Source organism: Cricetulus griseus, chromosome 2 (assembly GCF_003668045.3).
Source record: "Cricetulus griseus strain 17A/GY chromosome 2, alternate assembly CriGri-PICRH-1.0, whole genome shotgun sequence".
Lineage (NCBI taxonomy): Eukaryota > Metazoa > Chordata > Mammalia > Rodentia > Cricetidae > Cricetulus > Cricetulus griseus.
In genome coordinates, this window is record NC_048595.1 from 338,610,715 (window position 1) to 338,635,421 (window position 24,707).

General features: G+C 38.3%; 1 long non-coding RNA gene across 10 annotated transcripts in view; it reads left to right on the top strand.

Annotated features, from left to right (window-relative positions):
- Nucleotides 1–24,707, top strand: part of Plcxd3 — a 301,403-nt gene that overhangs the window by 231,553 nt on the left and 45,143 nt on the right. For all 10 annotated transcript variants that reach the window (XR_004768544.1, XR_004768545.1, XR_004768546.1 and 7 more), the window contains one exon: nucleotides 21,889–22,597. This is a non-coding gene — a long non-coding RNA (phosphatidylinositol specific phospholipase C X domain containing 3). The remainder of the gene's footprint in view (nucleotides 1–21,888; nucleotides 22,598–24,707) is intronic.

The window sequence follows — 24,707 nt, forward strand, 5'->3', positions numbered from 1 at the left end:
TGTTAATGCTAGACAAGGCAACCCAGTATGAGGAATAGGTTCCTGGATGTCAGTCAAAGCCTTAGGGACAGGCCTGTTCCCACCACTAGAAGTTCCACAAGTAGATCAAGCTGTCACACTTATGTAGTGGGCCTAGGTCTGTCCCATGCAGGCTCCCTAACTGTCAGCCCAGAATCTGTGAGCTCCTATGAGCCCAGATTAGTTGTTTCTGTGGGATCACTTGACCCCCCTCCCCATACAATCCTTCATACTTCTCTTCAACAGAATTCCCCAAGCTCTGCCTAGTGCTTGGCTGTGGATCTCTGCATCTGTTTCCATCATCACTGGATTAAGGCTTTCTGATGACAATTGGGGTAATTACAGGCTGCCTATTCACTCTTGCTAGGACTCTTAGCTGGGATTATCCTTGTAGATTATGGGAGTTTGCACCAGGTTTCTACCCAACCCCAAAATGTACCCCCATCAAGATGTCTCTTTCATTACTCTCCCTCTCCATGTACCCTCCCCAACCCAATACCTCATGTTCCCCCAGTCTACCCCGGAGATATTTTCTATTTTCCCTTCCCAGGGAAATCTATTTGTCTCTATCCTCCTGTGGCCTTTCCTTGTTGCCTAGCCTCTCTGAGGCTGTGCATTGTTACGTGGTTATCCATTATTTTTCAGCTAATACCCACTTAGGAGTGTGTACATACCAGGTTTGTCTTTCTGGGTCTGGGTTATCTCACTCAGGAAGAATTCTTTACTAGTCTATTCATTTGCCTTCGAATTTCCTGATGTCATTATTTTTAACAGCTGAGTAATAATCCATTGTGTAAATGTACCATATCGTCTTTATCCATTCTTCAGTTTAGGGGCATCAATTGAGGTCCTGGCTATTGCAAATAATGCTGCTATGAACATAGCTGAGCTAGTGTCCTTGTGGAATGATTGAGAATCTTTAGGTATATGCCCAAGAGTGAAATAGCTGAGTCTTGAGGTAGATTTATCCCCAATTTTCTGAGAAACCTCCATATTGATTTCCAAAGTGGATGAACAATTTTGCAGTCCCACCAACAGTAGAGGAGTGTTTCCCAGAAGTTATACAATATTAAAGAGCAGTTTTCATTTGATTATCACATCCCAATGAGATACATTTACCAGAGGAAAAATAATTACATTAGTGTTAGCCACAGATTAGAGGAAGGCAAATAACATCTATTAGATTATGGTGGAACATTCCCACCATTGTTCTTGTCATGATCCATGACTGGTCCTGGGAAGTAAGCATCTTTCCTCATGCTAGATTAATTGGTATGGTACTACTCTTCTGTCATGATTTTTTCATCATCCAGAATAGGTCAACTCTTTGGGGTTCATGACAATGGAGATTTAGGAGATGTACCTCAAGCATAGAAAGTGTTGTGGACCCATCTCTGCCTTCCAGAACTCTATTGCATTCCTGACTAGGCCAGGTATCTTCTCCATTGGAGAAAGGTAGCTAGGATTCTATAGCTCTTTCAACCTGCTGATTCCCTTCCATGGAAAGATAAATCACAGAGCTACCTCCTAAATTATTTTTTTCCTCCTAAATTCTTAAAACTATCCCAAGACAGCGGATGTCCTACTGTATGTATGTTTCCATTATTGGTTGATGAATAAAATACTGATTGGTCATTGCCCAGGCAGGAAGATAGGCTGGGCTACAAGACCAGGAGAAAGCTGGAGAGAAGAAGGCAGAGAGAGAGGCCACCAGAGATACCATGTAGAGTCTGGGAAGATAGGATGCACCAGGTGTTCTCAGGTAAGATAAGACCATGTAGAAAAACATAGATTAGTAGTTATTGGTTACTAATTAAGAGAGAACTAGCCAGTAAGAAGCCCTAGCCACTGACCAACAATTTATAAACTAATATAAGTCTTTGTGTGTTTATTGGGGCTAATCGGCTGCAGGACCAGGCAGGACAGAAACTTCTGTCTTCAAACACATTTCTTTTAGACCAGACCAAATTTGTCTTTGGCTATGGTCCTATACTTCACACAGTGTCCAGCATGCCATATGCTGAGTTGTGTCACTGTTTAGCAAGAGGATACTGAGTGGGTCTGGGTGTTTGGAACATTTCACTCCCTTGGCCCTGGGAACAACACTGGCTCCCATCTGCTCCTGGGTACAGCTTTTGGACCTGATTCCAATTCTGCAAGTAGAAGGTGGTCTGAGATCCACCCTCACTAGGCTCTGACTCAACAGTAGATGCCCAAACCTTTATTCTTATTGGGAAGTTTTCATTCAGTGAAGCTTAATTCATTGGGTATCTTTCTTTTTCTCTTTCTTTTTCTTTTTCTTTTTCTTTTTCTTTTTCTTTTTTTGAGCAGTAGTGGGATTATGCTTGGGTTTAAAGTGGTTGCTGAGTTAGGAAATTTTGGTTTCAGCACAAGCTCTTTGTTCTAGCTATCATCTGCTTTCTGTTCTCCAACTCTCTTTCTGCTTTAACTTCTCCATTGCTCCCATCAAAGTGTTATGGAGTTTTTAAAGGGCTTTTATTGTGCTCAAGTCTGTAAATGGATTTTTGTCAGTGGAAGGTTCGAAGATGAATACAGTAAACAGAGGTTGGGTATTCAATCTTTCTGACCCCTCTCTCTAACTTCTGAATACCTTCACTGAGCCCACATTGCCCTCACAGCCCCAGTTTCTGGCAGTATTCCTTATTTATTATTATACTTTACAACTGGGGAATGGTTAATGAGTCAACTGTAAGTAGCATTGAGGTACCCCACAATCTGTGTTTTTTATACCTCATGCACACGGTTGCATTATAAATATCCTTATTTCATTACCGTAACTTGGTTGAACAGTCTGCTTTTTGCTGATACTCTGGATATACTTCATAAGACTGGATACTTAAAACTTGAGAAGTGAGATTTCAAGTGGATAGCAACATCCCTCCCAGTTCTAAATTTTCTTGGCAATGACTAAAGATGAATTTCTTCTTTAGGAATGTTGAATATCATTGAATGAGTAATTTATGTGACCATGAATTGGAAAATGGAACTAAGCATCTCTCTGAATAAGATGCTTGGTGAATGCTTTAAGAATTCAGAAGTGATCAGGGTCAGTGTAGACAGAATGGCCAAATAAAACTCATCGATAAGCTAGTAAGAATCGTTTGAGGATTTTCTAGCCTGGACCTGTAGTAGATGTTATATTAGAAGCTGTACCAAAGCACATGACCTATGATGGTATTCTATAGAAGTAAGTGTCATTGTATTGGTCAATCTCAGGCATGGTCTTTCTTCTGGAAATGAATCAATCCCTCATGGACTCAGCACACACAATGTCTGCAATCAGTGACTGGACTCAATACATCTCTATCTCTCTCAATATTCTACCTATGGAATATAAAACTTCATGGATTTCTTAGTTTGAAATATTCTTCTTGAAAGCCATGGAAAATGCATAGGTTTAGGAAATTCCATCTGAGTCATGTGTTACCTCTTACTAATATTCTAAGTACTTTAAAATTTGAAAATAATGACTATTTTTAGTTTTGCTTGTTATAGATTACCTTTTTTCTTTCTGAAATGAAGGTATTAGAAACATAATAATGTAAGAATCATATAATAATCATTCTCATAATCATTATCCAGGTTAAGAAATAAAATAGCCCTAATGCAATGTAAGTATATGGCACATCCATCCAGAGTCAGATAATTTTCCTGCCCCCACCCACTCTCTTCTAGACTCACATGAATGCAAAGCCTTGACCAAAACAGACAAACAGTTTTTAAAACTCCCTTTGAGATAGGCAAACCACACTGTCACTGAGCTGTAATGAAGCATGAGGCTATTGTTTGGACCTCAGAGGGTCATGACTCCATGTGAATATTGTACTCCATCCAAGGCCTTGTTCATCTGTGCCTATAAAAATGCAAAGCCCATTGTTCTCAAATCAATAAATATCCTCAGGACATTCAAATTCAAGAACAGCTTACCCTAGTAAATTCTGGATTTGGTTTAACTAAACAAAATATGAGATTTTTCTTTATTTCTTGAGTAGCCCAGCTGTTTGCTTTTAAAATAAATACTTTAAAATGTTTTCAAGTATTTCTCTTGAAGCAGACTTTTAAAAGATAAATATGACTTTTCATGTTGTAAAGTACAAAAAAATCAATACTTTCCCACATATTGAGAATTGAAAACTACACTAGGGGTTCAAAATCCCTTTCAACACATAATAATGACAATAACTATTGCCCAAATTAATTATGGAAATGGAAAAATTTACAGCAAGAAGCTAATCCAGTTAGCTTAAACCTCCAAAAGCTGAAATCTATTGACTATTAGAAACAAATAATAGGAAAGTGAAATGATTGTCTTCCACCAGAATTTATCAGAATTTCTTAGTTTAAGTCCCTTATAAAAATACAACTATGCTTTTATAAATATTGAAAAGTTTACTGGACATGGGTTTACTGGGGTCAGAGACTGCCTTGTTTATTCTGACTCCTTTCACATTAGATTATCTTTAGCATTTCACCTTAGTGATATCTCAGCATGTCACTGTAGCATAACTTTTATTCACACTGCGGGTATTAAATATATGTTTATTCACTTAATTTGAACTTCTTTGTTGAAGTTCAGTACAAAAACAAAAAATAAAATCAAACACTGGTGCTATTATTTCCTGGAGCAAGCATGGTGAAGCACAGCTTTAATCCAAGAACCCCGAAGGCAGAGACAGGAGGAGCTCTGTGATTTCAAGGTTTGGTCTCTATAGTGAGTTACATCACAGCCAGCACTACACAGCAAGAATCTGTCTCAAGATAAAAACAAATAAAAACCAAAACAAATTCCCACAAATGTTTCTGTCACTTTGCTTGCTCTGTGCCAAAAAATGAGGTCCCACACAGCAATGCCTTTCTTATGTCCCATAAGATTTGTGATTTCTGACCTATTCTCAGGCTAATTCACTTGCAATCCATACTTTGTAAGTATAAAATAAATAACTCATAACTTGAAACAGGTTTTAATTATTTGCAGTATTGTATGGTTGGAGTGCTATCTCCCAAATTAACCATAAACTCTAACCAGTGTGATCCAACAAATTGGCATGGTGTTCTCTTATTATATTTTTATTTTGTGTTGTTTCCTTCTAGATATTTCACCATTAGAATATACATTTCATGGGAGATCCATTCAGTCTCATTTTTTTCTTTTATTCTAAATATGCCACAAAAGAGCAAGAACATGCTTCCATATATTTGACCACATTTTTAATCCAGTATGGATAGACCCTACCAGACGAATGCATAGTCTAGTAAGATAAAAAGGCTTAAAGAGAGAGAAAAAGAAAGCTAAAGAGACAGAAAGAGAGAGATGGAGACAGAGGCAGAAAGAGATAAAGAGAAAAGGATGGGGAGAGGCATAGGGAGAGGGAGACATGTGTGGATAGACCAGAGATATGGCTCAGTGGGTGAGGTGCTTTTTGCCAAGCCTGAGAAGCTGAGTTTGAGCCCCATAACTCACATGGGACTAGAAGAAAACTGACTATAGAAGATTGTTCTTTGACCTCCACATGTGCACAAAAGTAAATGAATGAAGGTTGGAAGGAAGGAAGGAAGGAAGGAAGGAAGGAAGGAAGGAAGGAAGGATGAAAGGAGGAAAGAAAAAACTTCCTTTAGAAGATTATTTGATAATATGTGTTAGGGTCTAGCTGAGCTCTAAAAATGTCTGTTGCCAGTATAAACAGTGTCAAACTCTGTGGCACTGGAGGACTCTAAGATATCTCCTTGAGTGACTAGATATAGTGAATAAGGACCAATAGTAAAGACAACTAAGTCTTTGTTATAAATGTGAGGAAAAAATAAGAAATGCCTCTGTTTTAGGGGAGAGTTCATTTTAGAAAAGGCATCTGAGCTATATAGTAAGAACATTATTGAAAACAAATGCCAGAGGACCCCATTGTCACTGTCATTTTACAATTCAAAAATCCATAATGAGGTTCTCCTGTCTTTTACCTAAGGAAGACCCATAGCTCTATGAAGAGACAAACAGTAATACAGCAGAAGAGGAGGAGTTGGTCATCTGCTAAGAAATGAGACCACTCAGAAGTGACTAAGAAACAGAGAGGGGTTCATTTCAATACAATGCATATAAGAGGAAATTCACAAATGCAGTCTAATTGGGGGTTTGTAAAGGTATTATCAGTGTGTGTTGCAAACTGCAGCCATTTAGATTGTTTGAAGACAATGCAACACTATGGGAAAGCACTGAAGACATTATTTAATGCATTTGATGTGTTCCTGTCTGTTTACATCCATGATTAATACAATACATGAGGATCCAAATGCAATAATTACCTAATGATATACAACATATATATTTGAGAGTTAGTGTTTTGAGGATGTCTGCATGTCATATCAGATGGACAAAATATCCTCCATCAAGGCAATGCTGTGCAGAATCAACTTGTGATAGACCCAGCGGTGGTACCCATGCATGTTTCAGTATTTAGAAGGGAGTCTACATGTGTACTGTCATCTGAGAGATGTTGATTATTATCCTGCTGCAAGGTTGGAGAGTGCGAGGGACATAGGAGAAAAAGACAGTGAATGACGTGATGTTCTCTACACAGCCACATCTCCAGTCTCAAGGACAGGGGGATAGACTGGAAGGCAGGAAGGAAAGCAAAGAAAACATCCCCAAACCTCAAACACTTCTTCGATAAGGAAAAAAACCCAGCTGTTGGCAAGAATTGGTGTTTTGTGAGCTCATGATAGAATCAAAGGCTTGTATTTCAAGGAGACTTTTTTTTTTAATTCTGTAGCACAAACATGATTAAGGGTAATGTGTGTTATTTTAGGTTTTCATTATTCATAAAAGAAAGTGTTGGATATGCAAGACAAAAGTAAATAGTTGAACTTCAGAGGCCTTCTGGCTCTCAAGTCTAAGAATTAAATAGCTAGAATGTTTTCATGTTTCCAGGCTTGTTTTAGTCTTATGGGGAAAATCTCAATAGGGTGCTCTGTGTTGTTTCATTCAGAACAGATGGTTTTAGTGATGTGGGTTTAGCTTTAGTGAACATCATCTCTCTCTCTCTCTCTCTCTCTCTCTCTCTCTCTCTCTCTCTCACACACACACACACACACACACACACACACACACACACACACTAATTTTATGCCTAGGCAATCAGAGGTACTCTTTTGGCTACAGACATCCAAGGTTAGCCCAAACTGTGTACTGCCTGCAACAGATGGGCCTAGGAGAAAAAGACAGCAGAAGACATGGGATTTTTAAAAAATCAGTATCTTATAAAATTTAAATCTAAGGGAGAATGAGGAAGCCTGGGCTGACTGCCTGACAGGTACACAACTCTGCATCTCTTTCTTTTGGCATACCTGTTCACCAAATGGGAGGCTGAACCTTCTCTGCTTCTCCGTCAGTGGCTTGTGATGATGGGCAGTTGGTGCTCCCTCTCACAAAAATACAGTGTTTGGGGGAAGAGGCATTCTGTATTAAGCTGCCCTGTACTTGAGAACCCTTCAGAGTCTTGAGTGGAGAAGCTGTTAGTGACAGCTCTGGACATTAGAGGAACCAGCACTCACAGTGAGAGTCTGGAGCCACCTGCGCACAAGGAAAGCCTTTCCCACACAAAGACCTTTGGTACTGTGACACCTAGCACAGAAAATGCAACCTGTGATCTAAGGCATAAAAAAAGAAGAAGGATTTGAGACAAACTATCCATACTACCTTGGAAACCGTACCAATGTTTTCTTTGCATAATTCTAAAATGTTATCACAGCCACAGCATTTATAGCCTTTCAGTGCAATGCATATATGCATTCTCTCCTCCATTTAGCTACTATTTGGTGAAAGCCACTTATGTGCCAAGAACTCAGAACTCCACGTTAAAGGTAGAAAAACTGACCCAGAGTGATAGTAAAAGCTAATACTTCTCAATTATTTTCTTAGTGAACCATTCTTTGTATTTGCCAGTTAATTTGTTTTTTTAATCATAATAGTTTTTTATCAATCACATTGAAAGATGAAGGCATTGAGAGTTACAGAGATGGAGAGATACTATCTCATGTATAGTTATTTGATGTCTCTTCCATGCCAATCACTGGCTTTGTTGGGAAATGCAATAGTAAGTCAGATAGATCCATTCTTACTCTCGTGAAATTCAGTATCTATGAGGGTGATAGAAAACAAACAATTAAAAATTAAGCTTGGGTGGGATGGTGATGGCTCATGCCTTTAATCCCAGCACTTGGGAGGCAGAGACAGGTAGATCTCTGAGTTTGAGGTCTACAGAGTGAGTTCTAGGACAGGCTCCAAAGCTACAGAGAAACCCTATCTTGAAAGACAAACAAAAAAATTAAGCTTGGAGTTAGCTATAATTCTGAGAAGAAAACACAACTCTCTCATGTCTTAGAGACAAAGAGCAAAGGGTTGGACGAGTTAGACTTTGGAGACAGTAGTTTATTTAAGACAGGGTCTAAGTTGAGACTTGAATATGAAGGTTACTAGGCAATGGGGATCCCAAGGGTAAGACTAAGTTAGAATGAACTTAGTGTGTTCAAGAAGGATATAAGTCAAAAGTGACTGGAGCTGCATAGAGTGACCCATATTAAGTGGACCACAAAGATCCTGGATGATCACTACCAAAAAAGACAGAAAATATCCTTTCTTTTAATTTCATTGAACAGTACTGGGGCAGAACCAGCCACCTTGCTGTGAAAAGAATGTTTCCCTGGGTTTTATTGTAAAACAAACAAACAAAAACAACAGAAAAAAACCATCTCTTTTCGGTCCAGACATTCTATCCTTCTTAAGCTGTCTAGGACCTTGGAGGCTGAGGCAGAGCAGAATGCCATAAAGAACCAGGTGATTCTCTTTCCTGGTTCTCTTCCAAATCATTCTCTTGAAGAGTGGTCCTATTTGAATTCCCCTTTGAGCTATTCCAGAACTGTCAAGGCCAATTATTGATAAAATTTGCTATTTTCCTCTCTGTTTGTTACATTTCTTTCACAGACAAATCTTCACCCTGCACTTTCTTATTATTTAGTCATCATTGAATCATCCTTCTCCCTGACTCACTGCATCTGGAAGGGGGAATCATTCTGAATCTGAAAATAAAAATACTTGAATGATAACACAGTTTGGAGGTCTCAAGGGTGAGAGGGATACACCCCACTCCTTGTTCTGAGGCTTGTGGACTTGAGTTTAGTTGTTCCATTAGGAGATACAAAATCACTGCCAGAGCTCTTGTGAGTATCAAGAAATGACCTCCTGATCCAGACCCCTGAACGTGGATGTCAATGAGGAGGCCTCGGCACTGTACGGGGCCCCTGGTAGTGGATCAGTATGTATCACTGGTGTAAGAAGGGACTTTGAGAGCCCATCCCACATGAAGGGATGCTCTCTCAGCCTGGACACATGGGGGAGGGCCTAGGCCCTGCCCAGGATGATATGACAGACTTTGGGGAACCCCCATGGAGGGCCTTACCCTCCCTGGGGAGCAGAGGGGGGATGAAGTGGGGGGCTGGTGGGGGTTTGGGGGGAGGAGAGGCAGAGGGAGAAGGGATTGACATGTGAAGCAAGCTTGTTTCTAATTTGAACTAATTAAAAAGTATTTAAATAGTAAAAAAAGAAATGACCTCATAAAGTTTACCAAAAAAAAGGTTTATTATAGAAACATATTAATATTTTATTAATAGAAAATGACCAACCCAGCTCTCACTTTTGATACAGTATTTAATAAATAAGTCAAATCATAAACATTATAATGCCATCAAAACTTGGGAGTCTGTCATATAGACACAACTCAGGTCACATATGCAAAAATCTGAACATCAACATGTATGCATGTTTGTATGTTCACGGTGGTCTCTCTGTTCCTATGTGTGTGTATACCTCTGTGTATGATGTTATCTGTGTTGATGTGTGTCTATGTATGCTTGCATATATCTGTCCCTGAAAGGATAGATACTGCAAACAAGAAAGCACAAGAGACAGGATTTGGGTAAGGAAACAATTTCACAGGCAGCTGATTAGCAAAGAAATATCTTGATGCTCACTATTCCAAGAATGGTGGCTGGGACATGGCATTCACAATATATGGGCACTTTTAGAAATGCAGAATCTCATGCTTCACCCAAGAGCAATTAGTCAAATTTTAACAAGCTCCCAAGTGAACCAGATGTGCATTAACATTGGTGAAGTATTGTCTAAATGGTTGCATGTGTTTGGGGTTTTGTGCTCACCCTTTCATTTGCTAGTAATTTCCTCTAGCAGATGACAATCTGCTCAAGACTGGACTACTGTTTTATCTGAAGGTGTCATGTGTAGTTCTTCATAGCATTTATCATATTTGTGATAATGGTGATTTCCTTGCCTGTTTCTCCTCACTGTAATATGAACATCATAAGGAAAGATCCAGATAATGCTTGTATAGTGTTTTGTTTCCAAATGCTTGTCCTAATGCATGATATATAACAGATGTTCAGTAATTACCTATCAACTGTTCAGTTCTTCAGAGGAGGAAGCAGGTCATTTGGAAATACTTGATAGGATTAACAACCAGTCCCCTCTATACCCACTTTTGTTTTTTTAATCTTTTCCCCAATCCCTGCCTGTTCATAGCCACATACACAGATACCCACTACAGTAACATGTGTCCAATAGGTGTTCAGTTGATTTAATGATTTTTAAAAGATGTAGGTAAATATTCTCCAGCAAAACTAATGCTTCATAGGATCTTCTGGAGTCAAAATGGAGATCAATAGTTTCATTTTAGTCTGAAAGGTTTATTCACTTGGAAATCAGCCAGAACAATTAAAAGTCATTCTCAAGAAACAACAACAAAAAGCAAGTAGTTAGGTGAACTAAGTCCCAAAACTATGCATTCTATTGATTTTCAGTCATAGTCAAAAGTGATTCCTTGTCCTGTTGCTGTGTGCATGTAGAACAGTGCAATAGAAAGGGTGTGTGGAGGGATAGGTGGCCTTTGTGGGAAGAGAGGACTAATTCAGAGTACTGCTGGACTGTGGAAATTATCTGCCTGTAAGGTTTTCAATAGAGCAAGATGTCTCCCCTTGGTTGGTATTGGTGTCTTATACCATATAGTTCTTCATTATAGATGCTCCTCAGGGTATTAAGTGAAGTCTACTGGCATCCTCTACTCATCCTATATAGCAACAGCCCTTTTGTATTGTAACAACCCAGAATGTCACCTTAGGTGCTCAAATACTCCTAAATCAAAATCATCCTTGGCTAAATAACACTGCTGCAGGTGGCTCAAGCACAGAAGTTTGTTACTACTTCTCAATATCTAGCAAACAGTGATGTTAGATCTTTGTAATTCAATATGGATTTTTTTCCAGGTCCCAGTATCTTCCCTTTGTAAAAGCTCTTTTTCCCAGTGTTGTGATTCTGGGTTAGAAGGTTGCTATGTGTAATTATTAGGTTAGCAGTGCCCTGCACAGCAAAGCTTCAGGGCATGAGTCCATTTGATGTAACACTGGGCAGTGCCCAGCAGTGAACATGCTGCCCTGGGATAGGAAAAGGCCCACTATGGCTACTTTGCAGGAAGTCAGAAGTAGTTTAGTAATGTCCTATTTCTTGGAGTCATTCTTTTGCTTTCTTATAGATCTGTTGACGATCTTGAAAGAGAAATTCAAACGCATGGGAGAGTTGGCAGCAAGAATGGCAATTTTCTGCCCCTTGACTGGGAACTGTTCTTAAATGATTTGCCATGAGCTCATCTATTGACTTAGTCAAAGGATCCAGCAAGTATATAGCCTTGTCGATGAATATTGAGCTTCCTTACTCCTGGGAGGCATCAGCCTAACAGGACTTCCAAATTTAGCATCTGGAACCCTGCACTAAAATACCAAAGTAAGATGATCCAACTTTTAAACTTACTGTCTCTGGGGTGAGCTAAAGAAGGATTCAAACAAATGAATAAGACTTGCCCAAAGAGACATTGAAATTGAAGCATGATAATGTTGTTTTTTTCCGTGGCAAAATGATTCACCTAAGTATTTCACGATTTGGGTTTAATATTTAAAAATGCATTTTCTATGTACCTGTTATGTCAGCATGCATATTAAGTTACAACTCTGTGTCATTTAATTATTTGTTTGATTCTAGAAGTTTCTGATGTGTGGCACATGTTCATTATCTTTGTTGACAAAAAATTATTGTTAGATCCAAGACCCAGTCATACTGGAGGATTAAGTCAAGAGTATGTATCAAAAATGAGAAATAATCCTTGCCATTTAATGTTTTAGTCACAGTCTTTCAAAAATGCAAACAACTGATTGGTTTAATAAGTGTGATAAACAAAAAATTAGTGAGATTAATTATAGTCTGTCGGGTGAGAAACAACTGATTAATTTTGAAGGCTTTTAATTTTTTTTCCTGTGGGGTTGAACATCACATAGTCACAAATAGAGAGTCTCAATTGCCTTCTACACTGAAGAAAAGTAACTTGAGTGTGAATGTTATTTTGTAATATGTTTAATTTGTTTTCCATTATTACATTGATAAAAGAAGTAGATTTTCCAGCATTTTCAGGGACATTATGAGCTGAGAGGGCAGGACCCTGAAGCTGGAGTCCTTCAGTTCTCTCTTCTCTCAGTTAGGTGGGTAACATCAGAGAGGGTGGTCTTTGGGGACTTAGGAGAATGAATCAGGGACTGAGAAAGCTATTTAGCACTGCAGAGACTGGTATTAAAGGAGCAGTGAGGGACAGTAGCTGCAGCAGACAGGCTCTAGTGATCAATCTAGCCTTCAGTGATGGCCATGTCTGAATTCTCAGGGAGCAGGCCATTATCAAAGCAAACTCTTTCATGAGGGCTGTTGGATACAAGTTAAATCACTGGGTCCCAAAGCCTACTAGTGAAAAGATGGAAATCAAGGGAACTTTGGAGGGCTGGAACCATGTACCTTTTGCTCTCAGATGAAATCCATTTTGGAGACTGAAGCAGACTAACCTTCAAAAAGAGGAAGCCTGGAGTATGGCAACAGGGATGATTAGGAACCCGCTAATTTCAAAGTACTCAGAGCTGTTTTACTGATTCACACAAGACACCAGGCTACTCATCCTGGGATGAAAAGAAAAAAGCAGCTCTGAGAAAGGATATTTATTTTAAAATAGTAATAACTTCAACCTGGTGCAACTTGAAGCCTGGGTGGCTTGAGAGACAGTAAAAAACAGTTGAAGACAAACTCAAAGAAAAGACAGAAGTTGGTGAGATAATTACATATGCTGGTGGACACAAGGAATGATATGTCTAGAAGTATACTGAGCTCTGTTTGGAACATTTAAATTCAAGATATAAATAAAGCAATGAAATTTACTTTCCTTAAAGATGGGGGGAGGTCCTGAATTGAGACCAAAATAGATGTGTTGTTTTTGACACATCCATAGAAAGACAAAGAAACTGAAAAATAAATGAGATCCCCAAAAGGAATTAAGAAACCTAAGGTCATAGCTTGGATATGCTTTCAATTAGGATCTGGAAGAGCAAGGGAAAAGGAGGGAGACTGATAGGGAACAATGGCAAAGAGAGAAGAGACTTGGGAAAAGTTAAATATTCTGAGAAGTATACCAGCACCAAGTGCCTCAGAATGGCTGAGCAGAATTTCCTGATTTTTTTTTAAATTGTGTTTTGGTGGTAAGAAGTAGTAATGAAGTCACAGAGGTGACAGGAAGACTGTCTTTCACAGTCATATGCAATATTTCTAAGGTTTCAAATAGGCCTCAGTACTCAATCTTACCATAGTAAGAGAAGGGGCCAGAGTTGATAAAGACAGAGCCAGACTAGTCTTCACCAACTGATCTTCTGAGATGGCCCAGACAAATTCAATAAGAGGAAGAAGGCATGATGATGCTGTGTAAAGTGGCCTAGTCTGGCCTAACATGTAAAAATGATTATTAACAGAGTATATATTTCACTTCTGTATTGTTTCCTGTGAAAACCATTTTGAAAAATTGGTACAGATAAAATATTTGTGTGTTTGTATAGCTGGATGCTGCAATGAGCCCACAGATTGAAAAGGAATCTTTTTTAATATGTATGGTTTTATTTTTTAAGGTTTCAGTCTAGTTTAAAATCAAGTGCGTATATGTGGAAAGTTTTAGGCGAAGACTAAGACATAAGAGTATTATATATTATAATGATATAAGAAGATGTTGATAAATGTAATCAAGTACCAGTAGCAACATCCAACACCCAGTGACAATTAGAAATTGTTGTAAACAGATGAACTGTGAAGTCAGGGAAGGAAAATCCACCGTGATTGCTAAAGGGCTTCACCACACATGAAAAAATGAAGTTGGAAAGAATAAAAGGGAAAACTTCATTCCAGATTCCATTTCTCATCAAACATGGAAGCAATACCAACCATCTTTTCTCTGTCCCAGAAATTAGTCACAAAAATAAGCCCCCCTTCTCATGTCAAACAACCAATCTTCAGGTACAGTTAGACTATAGAAAGTTAATTTACTTAGGTTTATAAAATAGTTACTTAATTTTTTTTCTTATAAGCTTTGCTTCAAATGTAAAATGAATCTATTAATTGATATTTTTAATCATCATATGGATATTTTGCTTATCATACCCAGAAATTAAAAACTTTAATAAGAAATGAATAGTAAAGTCCAGTAAGCCAGGAGATAAACTGGAATATTAGGAAACTTAATCCAAAGGAAGAAAGGTACAGATTAAAAGCAGGAATGAGGAAGAGATGGGTCAGTAGTAAAAATGAAGTAGAATTGCTCATTTGTCTCCTTGAGGCAATCCCATTCAAGGACAGACACTGTTTGGGTAGATATAGAACCAACCCTCAGGGAACTGTTGCATGCAAGAAACCACATTATATACAAAGACATGAGGATTCTAAAAGGAAACAAATCCTGGCATCTAGTTCTAGGGCTATCATCAAGAGAAAGGAGGAGGAGGTATGGTGGAAAGATTAATTCATTCAGAAGATACACTTATACTTATAAATGCTTATGGGTCATTAAACAAAGATACAGAATCTAGAAAGCAAAAAGTAAATGGCTGTCTTAGTCAATTTTCTATTGCTGTGAAGAGACACCATGACCAAGGCAATTCATATATATATATATATATATATATAATATATATGTGTGTGTGTGTGTGTGTGTGTGTGTGTGTGTGTGTGTGTGTGTGTGTGTGTAAATTTTAAATTACAACCTTCCGTTACATAGTTACATGTCAATCCCAATTCCCTCCTTCCCTATCCCCCCACCCCTATCCCAACCAATATCTCAATATCTGCTCCCAAAGGAGGGTAAGGCCTTTCATGGGGGATCTTCAAAGTCTGTCAAATCATTTGGAGCAGGGCATAGACCCTCTCCTGCCTGTCTAGGCTGAGACAGTATCCCTCTATGTGGAGCTGGCTCCCAAAATTCATTTGTGTACTATGGATAAATACTGATCCACTACCAGAGGCCCATAGATTGCCCAGACCTCCAAACTGACATCTTCGTTCAGGGGGTCTGGAACAGTCTTATGCTGGTTTCCCAGATATCAGACTGGGGTCCATGAGCAACCCCTTGTTCAGGTCAGCTGTTTCTGTGGGTTTCTCCAGCCTGGTCTTGACCCATTTGTTCATCATTCCTTCCTCTCTGCAACTGGATTCCAGAGTTCAGTTCAGTGTGTAGCTGTGGGTGTCTGCTTCTGCTTCCATTAGCTACTAGATGAAGGCTCTAGGATAGCATATAAGGTAGTCATCAATCTCATTATTGGAGAAGGGCATTTAAGGTAGTCTCTCAACTACTGCTTTGATTGTTAGTACAGGTCAAACTTGTAGCTCTCTGGACATTTCCCTAGCACCAGAATTCTCTTTAAACTTGTAATGGCTCCCTCTATTATGGAATATCTTTTTTTTTCTTGCTCTCTTCTATTCTTCCCCTGACTAAATCTTCCTGTTCTCTCATGTCTTCCTCTCCCATCCTCTTCTCCCCTTCTCTTTCTTCTAGCTCCCTCTCCCATCCCCCAATGCTCCCAATTTTCTCAGGAGATCTTGTCCCTTTCCCCTTCTCCTTGTTTCCTAGCATCTCTGGTGGTATGGATTGTAGGCTGGTAATATTTTGCTCTATGCCTAAAATCCATATATGAGTGAATACATACCATGATTTTCTTTTTGTGACTGGGTTACCTCACTCAGGATGGTTTCTTCTACTTCCATCCATTTGCCTGTGAATTTCAAGCTTCCATTGTTTTTTCTGCTGAGTAGTACTCTATTGTGTGAATGTACCACATTTTATCCTTCCATTCTTCAGTTGAGGGGCATCTAGGTTGCTTCCAGGTTCTGACTATTACAAATAATGCTGCTATGAACATGGTTGACCAGATGTCTTTGTTGAATGTGCATCTTTTAAGTATATGCCTAATAGTGGAATTGCTGAATCTTGTGGTAGACTGATTCCCTTTTTCCTGAGGAACAACCATTTCCAAAGTGGCTGTACAAGTTTGCACTCCCACAAACAGTGGAGGAGTGTTCCTTTTTCTCTGCATCCTCTCCAGCATAAGCTATCATTGGTGTTTTTTGTTTTAGCCATTCTGACAGGAGTAAGATGGTATCTCAGAGTTGCTTTGATTTGCATTTCCCTAATGGCTAAGAATGTTGAGCACTTTCTTATGTGTCTTTCAGCCATTTTAGATTCCTCCATTGAGAATTCTCTATTTAGATCTGTACTCCACTTTTTAATTGGACTATTTGGTGATTTGGAGACTAAGTTCTTGAGTTCATTGTATATTTTAGAAATAAGCCCTCTGTTAGATGTGGTGTTGGTGAATATATTTTCCCATTCTGTGGGCTGCCATTTTGTTTTGTTGACTGTGTCCTTTGGACCAAGGCAATTCTTATAAAGGAAAGCATTTATTTGGGGCTGGCTTACAGTTTCATAGGTTTAGTCCATTATCAGCATGGTGGGAAACATGGCAGCACACAGGCAGACATGATGCTGGAGGAGGTGAGAGCTCTGCATCAGCATCCACAGGCAACAGGAAGAAGAATGAGACACTGGGCCTTGCTTGGGCTTCTGAAGCTGCAAAACCCATGCCCAGTGACACACTTCCTTCAACAAGGTCACACCTCCTACTCCTTCTCAAATATTGCCATTCTCTGTTGACTAAGTATTCAAATATATGAGCCTCTGGGGTCCATTCTTATTGATCAAGATGATGATAATAATAATTAATAATAATAAATCATTATGGTTGATTTTTAAACTCCTTTCTTAGTAACTAACAAAATAGAAAATTAATAGGAATATGAAAGATTTGAACAAAATCATCCACCAAGTCAACCCAATAAACATATAAAGTACACTCAATAGTAACAGAATAAACATTCTTCCCAACTTTACATGAAAAGTCATCAATGAAAATAAAATAAAGATGACTACATATTAAAAGACAAAATTATAATTTGTGTATGATGGTGAACTCCTGTAATCCCAGAACGTAGGAAGTTGAGTTCAATGTCAGCATGAGAGACATACATGACAACATTCTATCTCTAATGAAACAATTTTACATGGTATGAATGTTCTATGACTTAATTAAGACAAAATAAAAATAAAAATGCACATCTGTTTGATGATATATAGTGTTCAGAAAATAAAAAATATATAAATTTCCTAGGGTATACCAAAGAATATGCCGCAAAGCAAAATTTGGAGGATATAAGGCAATGCTTCAAGAAAAAGACAGAACATTGAAGAGAGATAAATCTGCAGTCCGTATGGCTAAGGTTTTCTTTATTCAGATAACACCAGGCAAGCGCAAACCAAAGCGGGCCAGGGGCAGCAAGGCAGCCAGACCAGAGAGAAGGGAGAAGAGGGTCTCCATGTGTGCGCGGTCCCTTAAGAACCATTCCTGCATCACCTTAGACTTCCCTTCACCACGCCCTCACGGGCGTTTCCCAGACACCTGTCCAGGCTACTAGGAGGCGGGGCTACAGTGTCTCCCTACAGAACATTAAATGGCTGTATTCAAAGTAACAAAACCTAAAATTTAGCCCAAGAGCCTTAAGGGCTACCTAAGAAGTGTTAGATCACACTGTCTGAGTAAGGAAAGTAGTTGTCAAATGGAGGAGAATTTAATCAAACCGTCAATTTTAAAAGATGTGAAAGAATAGCCTCTTAGACTTAAATTATTAATAGGTACATAGATAAGTCTGCATTTATGGGGTGGGGTGCCAGTCCTTTGATAAGAAGGACAGCATGAAGCCAGCCCCAAACAGTGAGGGCTCATTTAGGTTTAGGTTGTTAGTTGGAGGTAGAGCATGAGATCTCAGGTGTCTAGGAACACAAAGTCACCACAGAACATAAAACATTAGATCACAGACTGCAGAAGATTGACAAAGGAGGAGAACTTTCTAGTTTTAAAGAGACAAGGGTACGATGTTTTCTGTCTCTTTTTCAGTGGTCATAAAGTATGCTTCTGTTTTTAAGGTCAAACCAATAGAAAGGAGCTTAATGAAGAAGCTGACATTAGGAAAGATCATTCTAAATAGAATTTAAAGTCATTAAGCTATTTCTTCTTGAGAAAGCCCACATTAGGTTATATACCCCCACAACAATGCCTGGATTGTCCTCTGTATGAACTGATTTAACTCTTTTACCAAACAATGCCTATACAACACCACCCCTAACAGTTGCTTTTTATGTGCTATGCAGCCACCTAGCTTAAAGGGAATATTGGCAGAGGCATCAATGGATTCTTTCAGTGGAATTTTAACTTTTTATTGTTAATGTCCTCTTCTTTTGACCTCAGTGACATACTTTCCTTGAAGGCCAACAAATAACAAAATCTTAAAACCATTTTTTTATTTTCACATGATTTATAAAATTGGTTATCTTCATATTAAAAAATATTTACTATGCTAATACATGATAGAAAGGTGAAACTAAAGCCATAATTGAGAAGTCGTGAAGAAGAATGAGATAATAGGGCCTAAACTTCCCTGGGTATAGAAAAGCAATTAATGGTTTTTGGGGGACATAAAGGCATTTTCCTATCCTGTAGCCTTTAGTAAGGTGTGCATTATACTGTGGATAATCTTTATTGATGATTCTATAAGAATCTGTGATTAAATTCAGTGGGACACATACATTTAAAATGTATGAAAGAAAGAAAGAAAGAAAGAAAGAAAGAAAGAAAGAAAGAAAGAAAGAAAGAAAGGCAGGCCATGACATTAGAAGACTAAGAAGGGAAGAAGGAGGTATATGCAAGAGTAGGGGACAAGAAAGGAAAATGCATATGATCAAATACAATATATACATATATAAAAATGTCAAAATCAAATGAAACTCACTATTATGTATAACTAAGATACACTAATGAAAATTTAAAAAATAGCAAAAAAACCCACCCCCAAAGCGCATTTATACAAAAAGAAATCTAACTATATTTGCTTTTCCTTCTGTCTGATTCTAATTAATATCTTTTATAAGCTTGTAGAAGTATCCAATATTTCCAACCTGTTTTCTGCATGAGGAACCTTTTCTGACTTTGTTAGAATGCACATGATTATTTAACTATTTTGATCTTACATCATTCAATTACAATTCTTAAACTCATACATTTCTCTGTGTCTATTGACCTATAGTACAGTGTGTTCAGCTTCTTCACTTAGATTAGTAATCAGATAAGAAGCTACTAATAAATCAATATTCAGTAATTTAAATAACTATTTAAATATGCTAGTGACAGGTGCAAACTTATAATATTATTTACTCAGGAATGGCTGACATTTTCTTTCCATACCATCAACTAAAGATAAACAAATCACATAGCTTAAGATTAAATTCAACATGGCATTTCAGTTAGTTTGGATTACCTTTCATTATTTAAAAAGTCTAAAAACTCTGAGATGTTCTCTGTTCTAAACCTTAAAGGTCACAATTTTCTGAATATAAAAGTACATTTACAAATTATTTTATCACAGAATGTTCCACAGTATCCAAATTTGATGCTCTCTGACTTCTGGCTATGGGCAGTTTCAGCTCTGCAAAGACAAATGGCTATACACATGCATAGAGATGGAGTACACAGATACAGATATAGAACACAGGCAGGATCAGTACTGCATCCCTGGAAAAAATGTGCCAAGTATATTATTTGACAAAAGCCCTGAGATGTTACCTTCATAAATTTAGATTAGACTGTGTGTGTGTGTGTGTGTGTGTCTGTCTGTCTGTCTGTCTGTCTGTCTGTCTGTCTGTCTGTCTAAGTTAGGTTGGAGAATTCAAAGATCCACAAAAACAATCAGTTAGTTCTTTGTGGGACCTATGCCAGAATCAAGACAATAAAATGAACTCAAGAGAAAGTGACAGATGGGAAACAATGGCTCAGGGACAATGTCATGAAAGAGAAAGAAAATGTGTCACAATTGGAAACCCATCTGCCTTTCCTGGTGTGTGAAGTATCCAGGATGCATGAATTCCAATTCAATGATTCAGTAATCATGACAAGGAAGATTGGAAGGATAAATTCAACCGTGAGATCATCTTCTCTATGGGTCCTGATCACATGTCAATGGTACTTCGTATTTATAAGCAAATGATAAACATGACATTGCATTTATAATTACTTGACACTTAGAACTTCCACAAATAAATAACTAAACAAATACCTCTTGTTATTTGATGGCAAGAATTCTTATAAATTGGAAAATCAATTCCATGGAGAGGTTTTTATACTGAAAGAAAATATCTTTGAAGAATTGGCCTACTATTAATATTTAAAGCACAGCTTGTTGTATTAATTTACAAGAATTTCCATTGTTTATTCAGTATGTAGAATGTATTTGGTCTCATCCTAGTCCACAACTGGCCAAGTACAAGGTCAGGAGTGAAGTTAATTGTACTATATTCTTACTTCTCCTTCTTCTATATCATCATCTCTCTTTTGTTTTTGCAAATGTGTAGGGTAAGAATTCACACTCTGATTATTCACCTGGACATAGGACTTCTTTATTGAATGAGACAATCCCTACTGGCTTAGAACAAAAGGAACATGTGTATTGGTTTTCTTGTTGCTATGACAAAATACCTTCTAAAAGCACCTTAAGGAATGGAGAGCTTATTTTGACTCATAGTTTAAGGGTGAATGACAGTGAAGGGATAGGAGTGAACTCTGTCCCAGCTATGGTAGCAGGAGTATACAGAACCTGGTCACATGGCATCCATAGTTAGGAATCAGAGAGATGAATGCAGAGATGAATGCCGATACTCCATTCTCCTCTCTCTCTCTCTTTCTCTCTCTCTCTCTGTCTCTCTCTCTCTCTCTCTCTCTCTCTCTCTCTCTGTCTTCCTTCCTTCCTCTTTCTCTCCCCCTTCCTCCCCCCTCTCTCTTTAGTCTAGAGCTCCTAGACCATGACATGCTACTGCCCACATTCTTGGTAGACCCTCCTATATCAGTCAACTGTCTCTAAAACATCCTCCTAGGTGATTTTCAAAGCCTGTCCTATTGACAAGATTAACTGTCACAGATGGTAAAATTAAAGACAAAGTATTTAGTTCTTACAAGATGCCGTACATCATACTTCATGAATCATTACTCAGATTGATGGTGAAGAAAGCCCATCCTTGTTTGTGTGGTAAGTTTAATTCATAGTGTGAATTTTGAAGTAATGATTTGAAGGGAATTATTTATTATTTTTCAATAAGTTTTGATCAACTGATATGTTCTCTATCCTACATGAGGCCATTCAAAAGACCCTACAACATATGGATATTAAGTAAATATTTCACTGTCATTCTTTTGACTCATTTTGAGGGGAGAATGAGTGCTTTTTAGGAGGGAAAGAAGTTAGTTGTATGAAAGTCTTGAAATTAACCACATTATACCTTGTTGCTCTCCCAGGGTCCCATGATTCCTTCAGCTTCTACATTGATGAAGCCTCTCCTGTAGGCCCTGAGCAGCCAGAAACTGTCCAAAACTTTGTGTCTGTGTTTGGAACTGTAGCCAAGAAGCTGATGAGGAAATGGTTAGCCACTCAAACAATGAGTTTCACTGGTCAGCTAGGAGCTGGAATCCGCTACTTTGACCTGCGAATTTCCACAAAGCCCAGAGACCCAGACAATGAACTGTACTTTGCTCATGGCTTATTCAGTGCCAAAGTCAATGAGGGTCTTGAAGAGATCAATGCATTTCTTACAGACCACCACAAAGAGGTAGTGTTCTTGGACTTCAACCATTTTTATGGCATGCAGAAATATCATCATGAAAAACTGGTCCAAATGCTGAAAGACATCTATGGAAACAAAATGTGCCCAGCCATTTTTGCCCAGGAAGTGAGTCTAAAGTACCTATGGGAGAAGGACTATCAAGTATTGGTCTTCTACCACAGCCCAGTGGCATTAGAAGTGCCCTTTCTCTGGCCTGGGCAGATGATGCCAGCACCCTGGGCAAACACGACAGACCCTGAGAAATTGATCCAGTTTCTTCAGGCATCCATCACTGAGAGAAGAAAGAAGGGCTCGTTTTTTATATCTCAGGTGGTGCTGACACCCAAAGCAAGCACTGTGGTCAAGGGTGTGGCAAGCGGCCTCAGAGAAACAATCACAGAAAGGTAAGTGCCCTTCAGAAAGCAAGGAGAATTGCCTAGTAGCCTAAACTCAACTCATGTAACACAGAAGGAATAAAGCTAAAATTCTTACCAATGCAGTACCACAACTGAGTGACTTAAGATAATAGGATTCCCAACGTTCTGAAGATGATTGACACTTGTCCCTTAGTTTATAGATACAGCACCAACTGAACCTTCATTACATGGTCTTTCCCTAGTGTGTCTCTTTTCTTATATGGATAAAATGATACTGGATTAGGGTCTGCCTTGATTAATTTTACGTTGATTGGTTTTGCAAGTACACTTTTCCCAAATAAGATCATATTCCTAGAACCTTAATACATTTTCTGTGGAACATATTTATGTATAACCATGTATATGCTGAGTCCAGTGGCAAGTCTAGTCCTCTGTGTTTTGCTATAATGGTATTGCTTTGCTATGCACAGTCTTTTTATATACTAAATGCCATTTGATATATAACAAACATGAGTAGATATTGTCTTACAGATTAAAAAAATAGGCCTAGAAAAATATAATACTTCCCCTAAGCTTCTTCATCAGTGAACAATGAAACAGATACTCAGACACCATTCTTAAGCCACATCTTGTACCCTATGCATTACACATTCTACCTTTTTAGGAAGGATTGCTCTCTGATGAGAAAACATGCCATTGGTCAAGACTGGCTAAGAGTATAGAGCCATGATCACTTGTGAGGTATAATTTGAGGCATCACCAAAGATCTCTGTAACTTCTTCCAGTAAGGATAACAGCATCCAGAACCATGCATATTATTTATTTCTGTTAAAATAGTAAATAATATTAACATAAGAAAAGAATACCTACATCCTTTTCATACAATGTATTTTAATATTCTAATAGATAGTTTGAATTGTGCTAATGAGATGGGATGGATGACTTGGTTAGAGTCAAAATCTGTGTGGAAAGATAAGAAAATGAGGGGAAAAACTTTTAAAGTAAAAATAGTGTAGGTGACCCTGTAGAATATCATTCTGTGTGGACAGTAATAGTGGGAAACTTTAGAAGACAAGAATATAGTTAAGGCAGATATTGTAGCTAAGCTGAAGAGAACTCTATCCCATGAGTGGTAGAGAGCTGGCTGTTGATGCCTGACAGTTAAGTGATCAGAAGTGCCTTTTAGATAATTGATACAGACTGCAGGATAGAATGAAGCTAAGTGGGTAAGTGATAGAATTTAGCTAAGTGAGGAAGTAAGGAAAAATTGGAAGAGATGATATACAACAAAGGAAAAGATCATAGAGTGACTGGTTAGCTCTGTGCTAAGAATGAGAAGAAATGATGGTGGTTTTGATTGACAAGTAGAATGGAAGGCCATTCACCAACGCAGAAGCTAAACACAATGATGGGTAGGAGGAGACTATGTAGCTAAGAGTTGTGCAAACTTTAAAGATCATTTAAAACATGCAAATGATGTAGCCAGTTGAACATTAAAATTACAAGCCAACTCATTTGGAGCTATTGGCACTTAGGGATAGGAAGAGCCACAGATCACCAGAGTAGAAGTAGTCTTCCTTACAGAATCATAACTTTCTTCTGTTGTTCACATCCTAGCTGGGATCTCCGTGTGCTTTGAGATTTAAATGCAATTTTAAAGCATCTGTTTTATACCTACAGTAATGCAAGCCCTTCCCTGCTGTTTCCTGAAATATCTACCTTTCTTCTCATGAGACTTGAGCCCTTAATACTTTTTCAGTGTTTGATATGTCACTGATCCCATATGACCTACTCATGCATTCCATTGCTCCAGGCTCAGTTTCTTCAGTGATTTTTAGATATTACTGAAGATCTATGGATAGAAGAGAAATTGTATAATCACTGTAATCCACATAATTGAAAAAGGAACTTGAGCATTTTGTCTGTAATTTTAAGTCTTTCCCTGGGGTATCTGTCTCCTGAAGACATGTACATGACTTTGTATCTCAGCTAAATACCCTCTGGTGGGAACTGTTCTTCCTCCTGTCCCTCTTGTTCAAACCATTTTCCTTCCCTTACATTCTAACTGCCTCTGAAAGTCTATATTCTTCTCCAGATGATTCAGGCTAAACTTATTGAGTTCCATCCAACTAGTCAC